This window comes from Cygnus olor, chromosome 5 (genome assembly GCF_009769625.2).
Source record: "Cygnus olor isolate bCygOlo1 chromosome 5, bCygOlo1.pri.v2, whole genome shotgun sequence".
Taxonomy (NCBI): Eukaryota; Metazoa; Chordata; class Aves; order Anseriformes; family Anatidae; genus Cygnus; species Cygnus olor.
In genome coordinates this window covers 19,350,328-19,368,793 of record NC_049173.1, presented here as the reverse complement: position 1 = coordinate 19,368,793, position 18,466 = coordinate 19,350,328, and the positions used below count along the sequence as shown (strand labels likewise).

General features: G+C 38.7%; 1 long non-coding RNA gene across 3 annotated transcripts; it reads right to left on the bottom strand.

The window, feature by feature from the left end:
• Nucleotides 1–4,835: 4,835 nt before the first annotated feature.
• LOC121070961 lies at nucleotides 4,836–18,200 on the bottom strand. Of its 3 annotated transcripts, XR_005820321.1 has the most exons (6): nucleotides 18,092–18,200; nucleotides 17,806–17,905; nucleotides 12,576–12,670; nucleotides 9,251–9,299; nucleotides 8,472–8,546; nucleotides 4,836–5,447 (listed from the first exon to the last, which is right to left on the bottom strand). It is a non-coding gene; the product is annotated as an uncharacterized LOC121070961 (long non-coding RNA). The 3 variants fall into 3 exon arrangements; XR_005820322.1 differs by lacking the exon at nucleotides 9,251–9,299; XR_005820320.1 differs by lacking the exons at nucleotides 17,806–17,905; nucleotides 18,092–18,200 and adding an exon at nucleotides 14,118–14,200.
• Nucleotides 18,201–18,466: the final 266 nt, after the last annotated feature.

Genomic DNA, 18,466 nt, shown 5'->3' with positions numbered 1-18,466 from the left:
ATTCAGGCAAGGTCTCTGTAGTGGCTTGCCATGCACCCATCCTCTGCTTCTGCACTGTGGAAGATATCTGCCTAACAATGTTCTGCCCCGTTGCTGTTACTGAGGGTTTCGAAGCCAGATCTCTTCACTGACTGCCAATCAAATCAGTGCACCATGATATCACTTAATTAACTCTCCAGCAGGTGCAGGTGTTGTTCTCTGTCAGCTGCTGATCTGTGGTAAGTAGTGAGGCTCCCAGTTCTCAGATCTCATTTGGACCATTCTGTCTGTCAGACATGGCTCATTGCATGCAGTTACTCAGCTCTTGATCAATGCAAGGTCATGGTGCTCCCACAACACAATCCAAGCTTGCTTTCTCCCAAGCTAGCAGGTTACAGTGACATTCCTTTTTCTCCCTTTTTGGGTTTTGTTCATTTTGTATCTTTCTGCACAGATTAGTTAGGGGAAGAGAAGGTTTTTCTCTTCTTCTTGTCTCTCCCACATACACAAACACATGAACAATATCTGCAATAGTATTTTGAGAGGATCATCATCTATCAATGAAGCATAAGAATGTGTGAGTGCATCTTAACTGGATTAAGATGTGCTGAGGGATGAAGAAAAGTAATTTCCACATAGTGGTTATATTGAGGTGTACCAAGCCGCTAAGACCGGTTATAAGTATGCAGTGAGCTGTGTCAAAAGTTAAGTATTTGCAGAAGCAGTCAGGTGAGGTGTTTCCTAGGCAGTTTAGGAGTTTTGGGGGTTGAACAGAATCTGGATGTGTGTTACTAGGTGATATTTTATGACTTAGGTACTTAATCTCCTTTTGCAAACTAAATTTGTTGATTGAGAAAGAAATAATTAAGGCTACCTGTAACTAGTACATACTGAGCAAATTTGCTGATGATACTAAAGTTGGAGGAGTTGTTGACTCTGTTGAGGGTGGAAGGGCCTTGCAGAAAGATCTGGACAGATTGGAGATCTGGGCAATCACCAACTGCATGAAGTTTAGCAAGAGCAAGTGCCGGGTCCTGCACCTGGGACGGGGCAACCCTGGCTATACGTACAGACTGGGTGACAAGACACTGGAAAGCAGCCCTGCAGAGAGGAATCTGGGGGTTTTGGTTGATAGCAAGCTGAATATGAGCCAGCAGTGTGCCCTGGCAGCCAGGAAGGCCAACTGTATCCTGGAGTGCAGCAAGCATGTCATTGCTAGTCAGTCGAGGGAGTGATTGTCCCCCTCTACTCTGCGCTGGTGCGGCCTCATCTCGAGTACTGTGTGCAGTTCTGGGCACCACAGTACAAAAAGGACGTGAAACTGTTGGAGAGTGTCCAGAGAAGGTCTACAAAGACAGTGAAGGGCCTAGAGGGGAAGACGTATGAGGAGCGGCTGAGGTTACTTGGCCTGTTCAGCCTGGAAAAGACGAGGCTGAGGGGAGACCTCATCACGGCCTACTGCTTCCTCACGAGAGGGAGTGGAGAGGCAGGTGCCGATCTATTCTCTTTAGTGACCAGTGATAGGATCCAAGGGAATGGAGTCAAACTGCAACAGTGGAGATTCGGGCTGGATATCAGGAAGAGGTTCTTCACCGAGAGGATAGTCGCGCACTGGAACAGGCTCCCCAGGGATGTAGTCACGGCACCAAGCCTGTTGGAGTTTAAGAAGCATTTGAACTGTGCTCTTAGTCATATGGTCTTGAATATTTGGGTAGACCTGTGTGAAGCCAGGAGCTGGACTCAATGATCCTTACAGGTCCCTTCCAACTCAGGATATTCTACAATTCTATGACACTTTATGCCTCTTCTAATTGGAGGGCCTTCACAGGTATTCTCACTTCAATTAGCAAGATGCTCAAACTCTTGTTTATCTTTCAAGGGGTCAATTAAGAACTATTCTCATCTTTAAAATAATGGGTTTTTTAATTACTTTCTAAGCTGGAAAATACAGGGTTGTCAGTCAATGCATGTTACAGCCAGTGTCCAACCTTTCTGCTTAAATCTGACAGTCATATTCTCCTATATATCAAAAAAATCAGGTCTTGCTTTGGGTTCTCCAGTACTGACCCATAATGCCTTTCTTCATTCTGGTGCACAGTAGCTTTATCAGCTGATAAATGACAACAGATATTTCTTATGTAGAGAAGGTAAGAGCTGGAATCTGAGAAAAGACTGTTAAAAACAATTATGAAATTTAAAATAAAAAGTCGAATTTTTATTTCAATTTTATTTTTCTCCAGATGACGTAGAAGGAGATCTAGAGTGTAGGCATAATTGTGTTTTGGTTTTATTTATTCATTTCAAAATTTTGAATTACTGAATTGTTTACTGAATATGTCTCTTAATCCACTGCAGAGGGTATTTTTAAAAGGCTCTTCAAGAAATGGAGATGCCTTACCTAATGGACTTACCCGTCTTAAAGATCTGAACAAATAGTAGATACAAATGCTTGGTTTTAACATGGGGAGAATATCAGTATAGGCTGTAACAACCTTTGTTATTCAACTTTTTAACCATCTGTTTCAAATGGTTTCAGGTTGTCCTGGTTTCAGTTAGGACAGGTTAATTTTCCTCCTAGTAGCTGGTAGGGTGCTATGTTTTGGATTAGGATGAGAAGAGTGCTGATAACATGCTGATGTTTAATTGTTGCAGAGCAGTGCTTACACCAAGCCAAGGACTTTTCAGCTTCTTGCTCTGTCTTGCCAGCGAGCAGGCTAGGGGTGCAGCAGGAGCTGGGAGGGGACAGACCCAGGACAGCTGACCCAAACTGGCCAAAGGGGTATTCCATACCATCTGACGTCATGCTGAACAATATATAGGGGTGGCTAGCCAGGGTGGGGGGGCCGGCTGCTCGGGGATAGGCTGGGCGTCGGTCAGCGGGTGGTGAGCAATTGCATTATGCATCACTTGTTTCGTACACATTATTATTATTAATACTATTATCATTATTATTATTATTGTTATTATTATTTTTCCTGTCTTAATAAACTGTCTTTATCTCAACTCGCAGGCTTCACTTTCCTGTTTCTCTCCCCCATCCCAGAGAGGGAGGGGGGAGGGTGAGCAAACGGCTGTGTGGTGTTTAGCTGCTGGCTGGGTTAAACCACAACACAGGTCTAGAAAGGTTTCTCAATTTTAAATAAAATTCATCTTATTATTTTATTATTGATAAACACAATATAATTTGCATAGAATAAAACATCTTCTTACAGGAATCTAAATTAGTTATTCAGAAAAAAAATCCCTTTTTGTGTAAGTCAAAACAGAAAGGGACATAAAAAGTTGAGAATAATTGGAACTGAAAGAAAAGCAAACTACAGAATATTCTGTCATGAATCCATAGCATCCATACTAAATATTGCAGTTGTACTGAAAGGATTTTAGTAAAGCTAAACAGTAATAAGTGGAAAAAAAAAAAAAAAAAAAAGAGAGAGAAATGGGATGATTGAAGAATATACAAAGCAGGTGGGGCTTTTCAGACTCAAAAAGATGTTTGAGAGGAATATAGCAAAGCTCTAAAACCAAGAATAGTTTGAAAAGATAATATTTTTCACTTATTTATAAAACAAAAACTACGAATTACTATGCAGAAAATTTCAGCAAAAAGTAATATTTTTCCATGTAATACATATTTAACTTATAACAAATTTCTCCAGTATTTTTCAATATAGATGTATGTTCAGAAAGAGATTGACTAAGCTGACTATTTTACTTCTGTATTTGTACACGTCTTCCACTGTGACCCACTACTCTAATTCTGTTATAGGCAATATCATACAGAGATTTCATACCTGCCTCTCATTCTAACTTTTTACTTGTTTTATAATCATTTACCTTTATACTTGACATGTTTGAAACACTTGTTTCTATTGCATCCCCACCTATGGTATATTTCATTTAATACAACTGTTTCTAATCCAATAGTAATGTCATTATCCTAGTTTCACAGATTTTCACTTAGCAGTGAAGTGTAAGGTCTGTGATCCATATAAATGTATAATTTTATCAATATCCGTGTTTGTGGTGAAGGCACATCTTTTAACTCCCTTCCTGACAGCGCTGTTGGTTCTGATTTATTTCCTATATACATAAGAGTCTATTTGTTTACTTCACCAGTGCTACATATCAACATTCTTGTCATCCTCTTTCACAGTACAACAACTTAATTTTATCATGAATTTGGTAGTCTAAGTTAACCAAAAATTGTCTATAACTATAACTATCGCTGCCATTGAAATGTGATATTTTCGTAAACTAGAGAACTAAACTCATTTCATTTCATTCATTGAAAGAGCATTCAAATTTAAGCATATAATTAAAATTTTCAATTCTTTAATCACGTTTCTCACACAAAACCTTGACTTGAGGTAATATTTTGTTTTCCATAAATTCTTACAGTGCAGCATAACATTTCTGTAGCTATCTCATATGTAACTGATGTGTCTTTATCACTTCCTATAAATGTCCCCCTCCAAATATATCTAAAGTCAATGGAAAGAAAAAAATATTTCTTTAGAAATTCATTTTCTCATTTCCCGTTGATTTAGGAACCTAAGCATTTGATTAATGCCACTTCAGATTGATATGGAATAGTAACACTACTCATTTAACAATTTTTTTTGTTATGTTTTTGCCCTGTAAAGCTACTGTCTTCAGTAGCTTACTTACTGTCTTAAGGAATTAAGATGGATGTTATTATTGCTTCTAGTCACCTGAAAACTCTTATATATACCTTTGTAAAATCTGAAGCTTTTATGTCTGCTGTTTTTTCTCAACTTAACTTTTTCTTTTTTTTTGCCAGTTTTTGCAGCTATCCTAGTTTTAGCCACACTTCTGCACTTCTGCTTTTTCTTTTTCTTCCTTTGTAGCAGTGTTTTTGTTTCGTATGCACTACCCCACAGGCCTACAATGAGGACTGGCATTTTGCCTTTTTTTTTTTTTTTTTTTTTTGTCAAAGTGCTGTCTTGATACTGCCATCTCCCTTCACATTCATGGAAGGGAGGCTTAAATACAAAAAATATATATTTTTTGAAAGTAATAATAATTTTGGAGTTAATATAATATAAGGGGGCAGTCCTTTTATCTTCCAGGGAGAGATTAACATTTACGGCAGGACTAAACAAGCACATGCACTTATACAGCTACTGAACCACGTGGCAGCCACATTAAAATGAGTCAGGGAAGCATAGAGTGCTTAAAAGGAACCTTTCAGGGTCACTTTTCCTTTGCATGTTATGCTCAGCTGAGTTTAATGTGATCTCAGGAAAGCAACCAGAGTGGTACAAAGGAATAAGTGGCAGACTTTAAACAGTGAAAATATTCACGTATGCTGTTACTATGAATGCTTTTTGACAAGTCTTTCTTTTGAGGTCATAGTAGTGGGATAAAAGGGGTGGTTACACTCTTGTATATCCAGCAGTCTTTAGTCAGTGAACTTGGATTTGCCTCAGACTTTTAAACCCTTGGACCTGTAAAATACACAGAAATTTACAGGAGTTATAATTGTTTACTAGAGCATATTGCTATTTTCCTGCATAAAGAACTGCCTGTGGAAAAAACACCATTTGCTGATAATTACTTTAGAACCATAACCTTTTCCAAACCTTTTTTCCCCCATTTTGAAGAAAAATTGGTATACACAGCTACAGATGCTAAGAAACCTCATGCTGACAAAAGGCAATGATGTAACACCCTCAGTCACCTATATGTCTGATACAACACCCATAGGTAGCTGAAGGTGTGCTGCAAATTGGAGGAGACGATGGGATGTACAAAGAGTGAAAACCTTTTGTACCTGACTAGAGGTAATGCAACAATTTTTAAAGGATTATCTCAAAAAAAAAAAAAAAAAAAAAAAAAAAAAAAGTTTCAACCTAAAAAGAAGGTATCAGCTGAGAGATATAATACTGTAGTCTCAGAAATTCCATTTGCAGCATTTGCATGAGAGAAGACTTGTAAAGAGCAGAATGGAAGGCAGGAGAGAATCAATGTAAAATCATCACAACCATGTATGACAAAAATCCAAAACTATATTTCCACTAAATAAATAAGCTACAGGAGAACTACAAACATGGAGTGGGGGCAACGCTGTTTTAGAGCTTTGTAGAGCAAACTATCCTGAAGAAGGAGTTACATGTAATGCTAAATATAGTGCATCTGTTCTCCCCAGTAAAGTGAGAGAGTGGAGGTACATACAGGAAGGAGGAAACCTGAGGGTCCGGTATGGTCCATAGGTGTGATGGTTTTAATTTTAATTTTAATTTTTTATTTCTATGGGGTTGAGAGGGTGATATTTGTAATTAATTGGTTAACCTTTTCTTTTCTATTTTATAGCAAAGAAACTTTGACAAACATATAAGCTACTAAGCCCAGAAGCAAACTTTGATACATTTTTTTTCTGGTTCCTTTCCACCTTCCATAGGCATTTCTGTTGCATGCATTTCACATGTGACACTAAAGCTGGTTGTATGTTGAGATGGGCGAAAAAACATACTGCTATAGATATGTAGGTTTGGCTCTTGATGTACTAAAGAAAATAAGACAGATTGTGGAAAAAAGGCAAGTAGAATATAAACATTAATCAGCATTTATACAAAATAGTGAGTTACAGTTCAAAATATATGGTTTCACTTATTTGTAACCCTCTTGAATGGAGAATGGAAAACTGGAGTTGAAACAGAGAGGGGCTCATTGACTTTGGCACTCAGATCTGAATCTAATACAAAATCTATCTATGGACAAGGAGGGGAAAAATCAAAACTGGAACAGGACAAAAAACATAAAAGCAATTTAACTCAAATGAAGACTTTTTTTCCTTTCTTAACATCATCAGATAAATTCCTCCTTTCATAGTTGTCCTAAAGAATGTATTTTTATTGTTCTATATAACTTCTGTTATATTTAGCTTCATTAAAATTACATGACTTTCAAAGAATAAGATTAATTTGAACTCATGTATTTCAAAGCTTCACAATGCCAATTAATAGAACAGAGTAAAAAGTATATTTTTGAAAGGAGATCTATTTAATTAAACACTCTTACAAACATACGCCTATTGTCTCTTTTAACATTCCTCTCAATCAATCTAGTTTGTTGTCTCTTTAACTGAAGATGCCGAATTCATTAAAGATGTTGGATGAAAAGAGGTAAGAAGTGGAAATTTGTGCAGAAGTATAAGAAATATGTACTTTTTTTTTTTTTTTTAAGTGAAAATTAGGAAACAAATTAAATTTCCTTGTGAAACAAGGAATTCAGTTAACTAAGTTTCCTCCTACCATTGAAAGCCGAAGCTCTTGTTTAATAACATTGTAATTCATTCATGACATTGTAGAAACCAACTTTAAAGAGAAAAGACTTATTTTTTAGTTACATATCTTCAGAAAACTGAAGTTCTGGAGGTTTCTCTCTTCAAAAATCTGGATTATACATTGGAATCCACTTTGGAAATACTCTCTGGAAATAACATTCTTCAAAGTCATTAGACATTCTCTTATTTCATGGCTTTTCTGAAGGCATAAATGCTATTACAGTGCTGTCCTAGAATCCAATTTCTCTGCTTACAACACTGTCTACACACTAGCCTGCCCTTTAAGTCTGCTCTGGTATTGCCACCTTACGATATAACAAAAATCCACTGCATACTTGGATCATCCTCTTCCATGAAATACAGATACAAATCTGACAGTCTGGCTCCCACTGTTTTTCCCTCTGTCTTTCCTTCAGAAATTTATTTCTGCCAGCCAAAAATCAATCATACATATTTCACATCTCTTCATCACTATATGTAAAACTTTATATGAGACAATGACAAAAGTTTTTAGCATGTTGCTTTGTCACCCTGGCAGGAAGTCTCACGAATAAGATACTAACAGGAACACAGACACTACTGAATATTTCTGGGTTCACATGTTTCCAAAAGGTTGTAACTACAATCAATGCCAATTTAAACAGACTAAAATCTATGTCTTTGCCATCAAGAGAAACCAGGCTTCAAGTGCTGAATGTCATGCATACCAAAATTATAAATAATATCATATATAAAATATATAGATAGAAAGCAATCTTCCAGCTTTGGTGTTTTACAAGATTTTATGGTCAATATCAATATTCCAGATATATCAGTCAGAGCCAAATTTCAGTATCTTTGGCCAATGAGGCAGGAAAAGAGAAATTGGACCAGACCAGACTTTAAAAGATTGAATAAGCTGATTGCTGGGTATTTATTGCATGGTTGTGCTATGTATGCTAATACAGTGATCTGATACAGGAAACCAGGAGACACTACTGGCTGTAGATGACACACACCATCAGATGTAGACTTTGAGATAAGTGAAAAATTTCAAAATCAGCACAGCCCGTCTCTGATTCAGAGCTGCACACAAGCAAGATCCCATACTGTTGTGTACTGCTGGCTTGCAGCTGTCCTTAATACAGATCTGTCAATTCTATTTGACCACCACAGAAAAAAACACAGTCTGAGTATTTCTACTTACGTATTGAGGAGCGAAGGCCTTTCCAGACATCCATACCCAATCATGAACATAGCTGCTGATTAATTAGACCAAATACTGTAGCAGAAATTTCAAAAGTGTCAGACATATTGTGAATGCAACACAATGGATCTTTTTGTAACCAATTACTCTGTTGGAATTGTTCAATTTTCTGATATGACGTTGGTGTTGTATTGATACTTCTTCCACTTAAAGACTTACTTAGAAAGCGTGAGACAGTGCACAAAATGGCTTTACCAGTCCCGCTCATCAGCCTGTTTTCTTTTGTATTGCTCCTTCTACTCAAACCCTTGGAAATCTATCCCTTCTAAATCAGACTGATGAAATCATTGTAGTACCTTTGTGTGAGTACTGTGATTGTTTCTTTTTGTAGTTGTAGGGGATGTATTACAAAAGTATTACAAAATCTCGCCTGTATATCAAAACTCTCTCTGAATAAATCATATGATAGATCTGGATAAGAAACAAGTATTTCCACGGAGATTTCTTCTAATGGTGTCTTGATACATGGCATGGGGAAAAGGTAGCACTTATTTACTTTCAGATACAAATACAAAGCTGTGTGTTTTCAAGATTCCCCATGGTGTGTTTTCAAGATTTAATGGCTTTTTTAATTACCAGACAAAGACCTCACTCACTCACTGGAGATAAATATCCACGGTGGCCTACAAAATCACCTAACCATTAAAGTTAGTGCTTTGTACAGGCACAGTTTGGAAGGAAAATAAAATAAAATAAACCAAAAAAACATGTAGTAATACCTTTGCCTGAACCTCCTCTCTCTTCTCACAGCAACTTCCTTGTTTGTATCTGTAGTTCAAAAACATTTTAAACCTTTTATATGTCATTTGCCTTCTGTTCCTGAAGTGACCCTCTGTTTTGTTTTCCCTCTTTGATGCGAGGAAGGAGGGCAGGTGACAGGAGCAGGGAAAGGGTAGAAGAAAGAATTTGTTTACTCCTGGAAGGGAGACTTGTAGTGAAAAAGGTTCTTGTAGTCTGAAAATGTATGTAATGCAGACCAATAGGAATGGATATATACAGCAAAACAGTTGATGTTGAGAGCCTAATACCGAAAGACTTTGTACTTTGACATAGTTTTAGTCTGTTGTTGTGAACATCTCACTTATGGTAGAGTTCAGCAGGCATGCTAATGGTTGTGTTTTCCTCTTTACTCTCTTCTGAAAGGCATCCAGCCATGCTCTCTGAGACAACCACCAGTGCAAACCAAATTATCATACATTTGTTCAATTCATTGACCAGGATATTCATTTCAAAAATGCATTCCCTGATCAGAACTATAATGTTAATGTCAATGCAACTGCAGTGTTGTCAGCTGAGAACCCAAATGTGGAGGGAGGGAGAAGTGAGAAACATTAACCTTAATTTCTTACTTTTTTTTTTTTTTTTGGTCTCACCTGATTCTCAGTAATGGAAGTTCCAAATTATAACCTTCCTTTTTCTACTTTTTTCTCTCCACCTTTTCTCTCCCCTTCCAGAAGGAAAAGAAGAAAGTAAGAAAAAGAAAGGAAGAAAGAAAGAGAAAGAGAGAAAGGAAGGAAGAAAGAGAGAGTAAGGATGGGGGGGGAAGAGAGGGGAGAGAGAGAAAGAGGGAAGGGGAAGGAAGAGAAAGAAAGAGAGAAAGAAAGGGGGAGAGGGAAGAGAAAGAAGAAGAGAGGTGGAAGGGAGAAGGAAGGAAGAGAGGGAAGGGGGAGAAGAGGGGAGGGGAGGGAGAAGGAGGTCAAAGGGGAGGAAGAAGCAGAGAAGGAGAGAGGGATGAGGAGAGGGAGAGTGGGAGGGAGAGTGGGAGGTGAGGGGGGAGACAGAGAGGTGGGGAGAGGGTGACAAAAAGAGAGGTGTGGAGAGAGAAAGAAAGTGAGGGAGAGGAAGAGAGGGGGTAGGGAGAGGGAGGGGGAGAGAGGGAGAGGCAGTGTGGAAAAGGGGGAGAGGCAGGGCTGGGAGAGGGGGAGAAGAGAGAGAGGTGGGGAGGATGAGGTAGAGAGGGAATGGGGAGGGGGTAAGAGGGGAGTGAGGAGAGGGGAGGGTGAAAGAAAGAGAGAAAGAGAAAAAAGAGATAAAGAGAAAGAGAGAAAGAGAGAGAGAAAGAAAGAAGGAGAGAAAGAGAGAGAAAAAGAGGGAAGGAAGGAAGGAAGGAAGGAAGGAAGGAAGGAAGGAAGGAAGGAAGGAAGGAAGGAAGGAAGGAAGGAAGGAAGGAAGGAAGGAAGGTAATAAGCTTTTCAGTCTTCCAAGACTGGGAAACCTGTCAGCATTTGCACCTTTAGTTGTTATGATAGGACTCTAAACAATGTAATATTTCTTCTACATTAATAATGCTTATTTTTAAATCATAAAATCTTTCAACATCTGTGCTATAAAAATCAGGGTGAGATTAGAGTAGTAAAGGAAAAGGCATTCTTTAGAAGAGTGGAAGATGAACTATGTAATCTGCTATGAGAACATATTAATCTGTGAGCTCTCAGTTGGCCCGTTATTGAATAGAATATTCCCTGAGACAAAACATTTCTTTTTAAGCATGGAAGTTTCAGAGCTGTCTAGCAACATGAGGACCTGCTGTGAGTTCTGTTTTTAATAGCCTCAGAAGAATGGTGTCATTTAGATCAGCTTTTAACCTGTTTTTAAATTGCCATTTTATTACTTTTGGTGACATTCTAGAGGCATGAAATTACCAAATCACATTAAGAAAAGATGGTAGGTGGAGGGAGGAAGCTAGTTAAATAACACTAGAAAAAAATAAAAATAAAAGAGAGTCCTCATCTTTAACAGTCAAGGACATGGCTATTAAAAACAAAACAAAACAAAAACACTATTTTTTTAAACACTGTAAATGTAAATAACTGCAGACTCTCTGATGACATAAAATAATTTATATAGAGAGACTGAAGTTTTGCTTGCTTTTTTTGTGTGTATACATACATACATACATACAAAAAAAATAAATAAATGTAGATATATGTACCTGTGAAAAAATATAGTAAAGATTTTACACATATAGGGGAATGACTTTCAAAATACGCTTAATGAATGCTATAAAAAGAAAGGGATTTGGCAGATAAGCCTTCTTTTTCCTTCCATTTAAGCAGTAAATCTGTTTGATTTACAGTACTGGTACATGTAGTGCATAGTGTAATCATTTGTTTCTTAGTCATTTTGCTAGCGACACAAATACCATTGCTAAAGACAGTGGCTTTCTCAAACACGCTCAACATTGGTATAAATCTGTGCCCTCTGAATTTCACCGGCATATCCTCAATAACTGAAATTAGAACTTTTCTGAAAAAGTATGGAAACTTCAGCTACGTAACAATAGCAGAGATGGATCTTGCAATAAGTTATTTGAAGATAAATCACCAAGTCATGGTCAAGTTCTTAGTCTGTAAAATGACTCCAGGATTCTTGGTTTTAAGTAATTTCAAGGAAATTTGTTGTTGAGTAAAACTTGATAATGATATGGGAAAAATAAATAAATAAATAAACATTAAAGCAAGTTGCAGAAAAGACAATTCCTACGGTGGAAAGGTACTAGAATTTTTCTCCAAATAGCAACTTCAGTAAGATTGTAGGGAATAATAACAAAGTTGATAGAAAATAAAACGGTCTTGAGATCTCCTTTGAGATTCCCCCAAGCACATAGAAACAATTATATCAGATTACTTTACAAGGCATCAGACGCAGTAATGCTTGACAGTATTCATGTGCCTGGAAGTGCAGAAAGCCACCACCTGTTGTCTTAACAAAAAGATTAAATTCATATATTATAAAGACTCAGCAACTAGGAAGTATGATGCAAGTTCAAGATGAGTTGTAAGTAGTATATGCTTGACAATGTGCTGTAATCACTGGTAATCCTGAATTTATTAGGCTCTCCTCAATTTCTAGTTGTTTATGTGTCTCTTTTCTTTCTCTTTTTCATCTCTATCAATGCAAATCACAATTGTTGTAATTCTAAACTGCTATAAGGAAATTAAGATGGTTTATTTTGAAACAAACTATTTTAATTGAAGAACACATACAGTATGATAAGTCACAGATCATCAACTCTGACTGCTCTAAAAGAATGACCTCACTCACCTCTATTTAGCAGGCTTGTGTACCATTCCCTCCAATTAAAATCAGCATCTCCTTTTAAAGGCACTTTCAGTATGCTTCAGGTTTCCACAATATCCCTGGATTAATCAATAGAAATTGCCAGTATGTTACCAAATCTGTAGCTACAATATAATTAATTTTGAATGAGAAATGATTTCTTTAAGTGTTGCCAAGTGTTATACCCACACTGTGCAAGGGTACATAGAGTAAACACTCATTTCCAAGTTCCAAACCTTGAGATGTCTCCTCAGAATTACTAGGTTTTGTTAATGTAAATTTATTACACCTTTATTGTGCATCCTGTTCAAGTAAGATTTACATCTTACAAGCTGCAATGTTATTGAGAAAAAACAAGAAGGAGGGACGCAGAAGACTGGCCAAGAAGAGGTGTAAAACTGGATGAAATATATACAGTGATAACACAAGGAATAAAATTCCTATTTTTTCTCTCTTTTTTTTTTCTTTGTTTCTTGGTTTGCTTGCTTGCTTCCTTTGCTTCACCCTCCCCCCCTCTCCCCTCCCAGCCCCAGTCTTCATTAATTTTATATAGAGGGACATTAAAGATTATGCTGAATGTCAACCAACATTGTTTCTGTAGAAGTGTCCCAGTGTTCTCGGAGAAGGTAGGTTTTCCAGATAAAATTATATATTACTTAGTGATGAAATAAGCCATAATAAATAAATAAATAAATAAATAAATAAATAAAAGAGTTCCCTAAGTGCTAGGTCCACTCCTTGGAGTAAAGAGGAATATATAAGACTTATTTGCAGATTGCATCAGATTGTATGTATATTGTTAATAACAGGAATTTCTGTTGAGTACTTTATTGAAATGCATATTAAGTTTCACAATCTATTTACAGAACAAAATTAGCAATAGAAGTTTATTCTCTAAGATTTTTTAGCTTTTGGGAACTGTAATGATAGAATACCATGGAGTTTCCACCCACCAAACTGTCTTGTTTTGCAGGAACTGTCATTTATCCTGTATAATCTCTGTATAATTTCTACTTTTCAAGCTAAGTTATACCTGGATATAAAACACAAACACATTTTATGGAAAACTTCATAAATGTAGAAGCAATGATTTGTGAAGAATGGATGTTTACTTTCAGATCTCAATTTTTCAATCTTAATTCAAAGTAATTAAAACTGAATCATAGAGAGACATGTCTCCTCACCATAGACTGTTTGGATGCCAAATGAAATCTCAACTTTCTATTAACAGCCTTTCCAGCTATAAAGCTGCTCAATAAAATACTTTTATAACAGAATAATATTTTTACATCAACAAAAAGATATATATTTAATATTTATCACGTGCTGAACTTTTTGCATTCAGTCTTTCCAAACAAATTCAGATTTGGTCAACAGTCCTAGGGGCAAAAGGTACAACCAAGTAAAATAGGAAATGTTTACAATCAAAGCTATTATGAATTTTTAATTAAATGCAGCTGCTGCTTTTTCCTTCACCAATAATGACATTGTGCAGATCTTCATTTAGAGAAGATCTAAGTATGTTACCCTGATGGGAAACATACTTAAAGACTCATCAGCTAAATGTTAAAGTAAGCTGGCTGGTGATCTACAGATTCCATTGCTTATTCTCCACTACAGTTTTACATTGTAATGTCATACATCAGTGTTAAAGAGGTGGCAGTTAACTGCATTGAGAAACACATACAGTAATTTGATTACTTGAAGCAGTCACACTTTGAAGTTCAGATCTAAGACAGAAGCACCACAGGGCTAGATGCTGTATAGAGACATGGAAAAATCCAGTTCCCAGAAGTCTGCATGTACTGAAGGGGAAATATTCACTCTCTGTGTATGTGTTTGGAAACGAGGAGGCAGAGACGGGTGATTTTCTCTTTACTCTTAGTTCAGTGGTGTATTTCTACTGTTATCATAGAATCACAGAATGGCTTGTGTTGGAAAGGACGTTAAAGATCATCAAGGTCCAACCCCCCTGCCATAGGCAGGAATGCCACCCACTAGATCAGGTTGCCCAGGCCCCCATCCAACCTGGCCTTGAACACCTCCAGGGATGGGGCATCCACAAATTCTCTGGGCAACAACTTGTTCCAGTGCCTCACCACCCTCTGAGCGCAGGATTTCCTCCTAACATCTAATATAAATTTCCTCTCTTTTAGTTTAAAACCATTCTCCCTTGTCCTATCACTATCTGTCTGAACATCCCCAGATCTCTCAGCCTTTCTTCATAGGCTCCAGCCCTCTGATAATCTTCATGGCCCTCCTCTGGGCTCACTCTAATGGGTCCACATCTTTCTTGTGCTGGGGGCCCCAAACCTTGTCCAAATAGGGCCTCCCAATGGCAGAGCAGAGTGGGACAATCACCTCCCTCGACCTGCTGTCCTTGCCTCTGTTGACGAGGCCCGGGATATAGTTGGTCTTCTGGGCTGCAATCTCACACTGCAGGCTTGTGTTGAACTTTTCATCCACTAGGACACCCAAATCCTTCTCTGAGAGCTGCTCTGAGTTCTTCACCTAGTCTGTACTCATGTCCAGGATTGTCCTTATCCAGATGCAGCACCTTGCACTTGGATTTGTTGAATCTCATTAGGTTCACGTGGGCCCACTTCTCAAGCTTGTCCAGGTCCTTTGGATGGCACCCCTTCCTTCTAAAAAATATATTGCACCACTCAGCTTCATCTGCATCATCTGCAAACTTGCTGAGGGTATACTTGATCACACTATCTATGCCTTGATAAAGATATTAAATAGCACTGGTCCCAAAACAGACCCCTGAGGGACACTGCTAGACACTGTTAGTCACTTGGACATAGAGCCATTGATCACAACTCTCTGGGTGTGGCCACCCAGCCAATTCCTTATCCACTGAATAGTTCACCCTTCAAATCTGTATCTCTCCAATTTAGAGCTAAGGGAACATGGCCCACACAGAATACTAGGCCTTACAGAATACTAGGCAGATGACATCGGTTGGTCTTCCTTTGTCAACTGATGCAATCACGCCATCATAGAAGGCCACCAGTTTGGTAAGGCATGATTTGCCTTTGATGAAGTCATGCTGGCTATCTCGGATCACCTCTCAGTCTTGCATGTGCCTTGACATTTCTTCCAGGAGGATCTGTTCTCTGATCTTTCCAGGCACAGAGGTGAGGTGAGGCTCACCAGTCTGTAGATCCACAGGTCCTCCTTTCCACTCTTTTTAAAAATGGGAGTGATGTTTCCCTTTGTCTGCTTAATGGGGACTTTGCCTGACTGTCATGGTTTTTCAAATATGATGAAGAGAGGTTTGGCAACTACATCAACCAATTCCTTCAGGATCCTGGGATGCACACCATCAGATCCCATAGGTGGTTTCAGACATGCTCTTCATTTACAGGGGAAAGGACTGTGCCCCTCCAGACCCTGCCTAGATGTTCAAGGGATTGAGAGACACAAGAGGTCTGAATGTCAGTGAAGACTGAGGCAAAGAACTTGTTGAGTACCTCAGCCTTCTCCATGTCTGTTGTTACCAGTTCTCCCTTCCCATTTATCAGAAGGGGTACACTCTCCATGGCATTTCATTTCTGGCCAATGTGCCTATAGAATCCGTTTTTGTTATTCTTTGCAACCCTTGCCAATTTCAGTTCCATCCGTACCTTGGCTTTCTTGATTCCATCCCTACGCTGGACAGTATCCCTGTAATCTTCCCAAGCCATGTGTCCCTGTTTCCACTGCCTGTACAGTTCCTTCTTACACCTCAGTTTGACCAGCAGGTCCTTGCTCAGCCATGCTAATTTCCTGCCTTCCCTGCTTGATTTCTTACACATGGGGATGGAGAGCTCTTGCACTCTAATGGGTCCTTAAAGAGTTGCCAGCTTTGATCAGTTCCTCTAACCCTAAGGACTGTTTTCCAGAAGATCTCATCCACTAGGTCTTTGAGTAACTAGAATTTTGCTCTTCTAAAGTTCAGGGTCCTGAATTTTTTCTTTGCAAGGCCCATATTCCCTGAGATCATGAAATCAACCAGGGCATTGTCACTTCAGATGAGACAGCCTCTGTTCTTAACCTCGTTAAATGAGTTCACCCACATTGGTGAGCACCAAGTCCAATAATGGTTCTGCTCTGGTTGGTTTGTCTAATACCTGAGCCAGGAAGTTATCCTCGATGTACTCCAGAAGTCTTCTGGATGCTTACAGCTTGCTTTCCCAGCAGACATCCAGGTGGTTGAAATCCCTCATCAGGATGAGAGCCTGCGAGTGCAGTGCTCCTTGTAGCTGAAGCAGGAAGGCCTCATCATCAGGCTCCCCTTGATCAGACAGCCTGTAGAAGACCCCAATCACAAGATGTCCTTTATTGGTCCAGTCCTTAATTTTTACCCACAAGCTCTCAACCTGTTTGTGGCTGTTTCTCAGAGGCATCTCTTTGCAATCTGTCAATTTCTTAATGTAGAAGGTGACACCCCATCCCTCCTTCCCTGCCTACCTCTTCTGAAAAGCTTGTAGCCCTCAACTGCAGTGTTCCATTTATGTGATTTTTCCCACCATATTTCCATGATAGTAATTAGGTCATAGTTTTCTAATTGCAATGTGGTTTCCAGCCCCTCCTACTTGTTTCTTGTGTTGCAGGTATCAGTATAAAGGCACTTCATTTGGACTAATGGCTGCATCACCTTTTTAGAGGAGCTCTCCCTAATTCCTTTGAGACAAGTCATAGATATTTTCTCAGTGCTTCCTAAAGTGTTGGTGTTCCTTGATTCTTCTGTGTCACTCAGAGATACATCCCCTTTCCCTGCTGCACCTAGTTTAAATCTCTTCCAATGAGTCCAGACCAGAATACTCTTGCTCCATCTAGTCAGCATCAACCCAGCTGGTGTCATGCCCGGTTTCCCAAAGGTGTGTCCAAGATAGTATGGTACATCATAATATACTTGGAAAAAAAAAAAGTACTTAAGGGTTGAAAGATTACAACAGTGGAAGGGCAACCTAGTTAGCAGTGAGTATTTGAGTATTCAGCAGAAATTTGATGTAATAGCTCGTGTTATTCCCTGAGGCTGTAGCTGGGGGTGACACAACCTCATAAGTGTAAGAATGTGTTCTGGTTGAATAACTAAGCTGCTAGGTAAAGGATGTGGTAAGCACGCTGTGTAGCATAAGGGGAAAAAATGGAAGGTTGTTGTTTATTTTGTTTTTGTTTTTTTTTTAAAGACTCAGAATGTGCAGAAGAGGAATCAAAGACTTACATCCCACAGGAATAGGGACTGACAGAGGCTAGATTCAAGATATGTGGACTTCCTCATTGGTGAGAGCTGAAAGATGGTAAGTTCTGGACACCAGAAGACCCTGGCAAGAAGAGTGGAGAAACAAGGGTACTGGCTTTGTTTAGGCAGAAGAATATAACAGTAAAGACAGGTGGTAGTGAAGAAGGAAAGGAAGTATGAAAACTTTTCCTGGAAAGTGACAGAACAAGTGATGCATAGTGAAAGGACAAGAGAAAACAGTCACAATTTGCAGTAAATGAATACTTACATGAGCTGAATCTGGTGGACATCAGGATGCAGAGGATTTCTTCTTCACAGGCAGCTAAAGCCATCTCTATGAGGCAGTAAAACTTAGGGGTCACCATCACCCTGTCATTATTCCTCTGATCCCTACTGGGTATTTCTATTTAATCCGATTAGCCTTTTTTCAGATAACCTCCCATTGAACATAAAAATAAAAGTCTTCACAATGAGAGGGGAGAAGCACTGGAAAGAGTTGTCCAGAGAAATTATGAAATCTTCCTCACAGGATATCCTCAAGTGTTGTCTGGAGGAGAAGCTGAGGAAGCTGGTCTAAATTTGAAGTTAGCACTGCTGAGCAAGAGGTCAGAATACCTGACCTCCAGAGACCTCTTCCAAACTT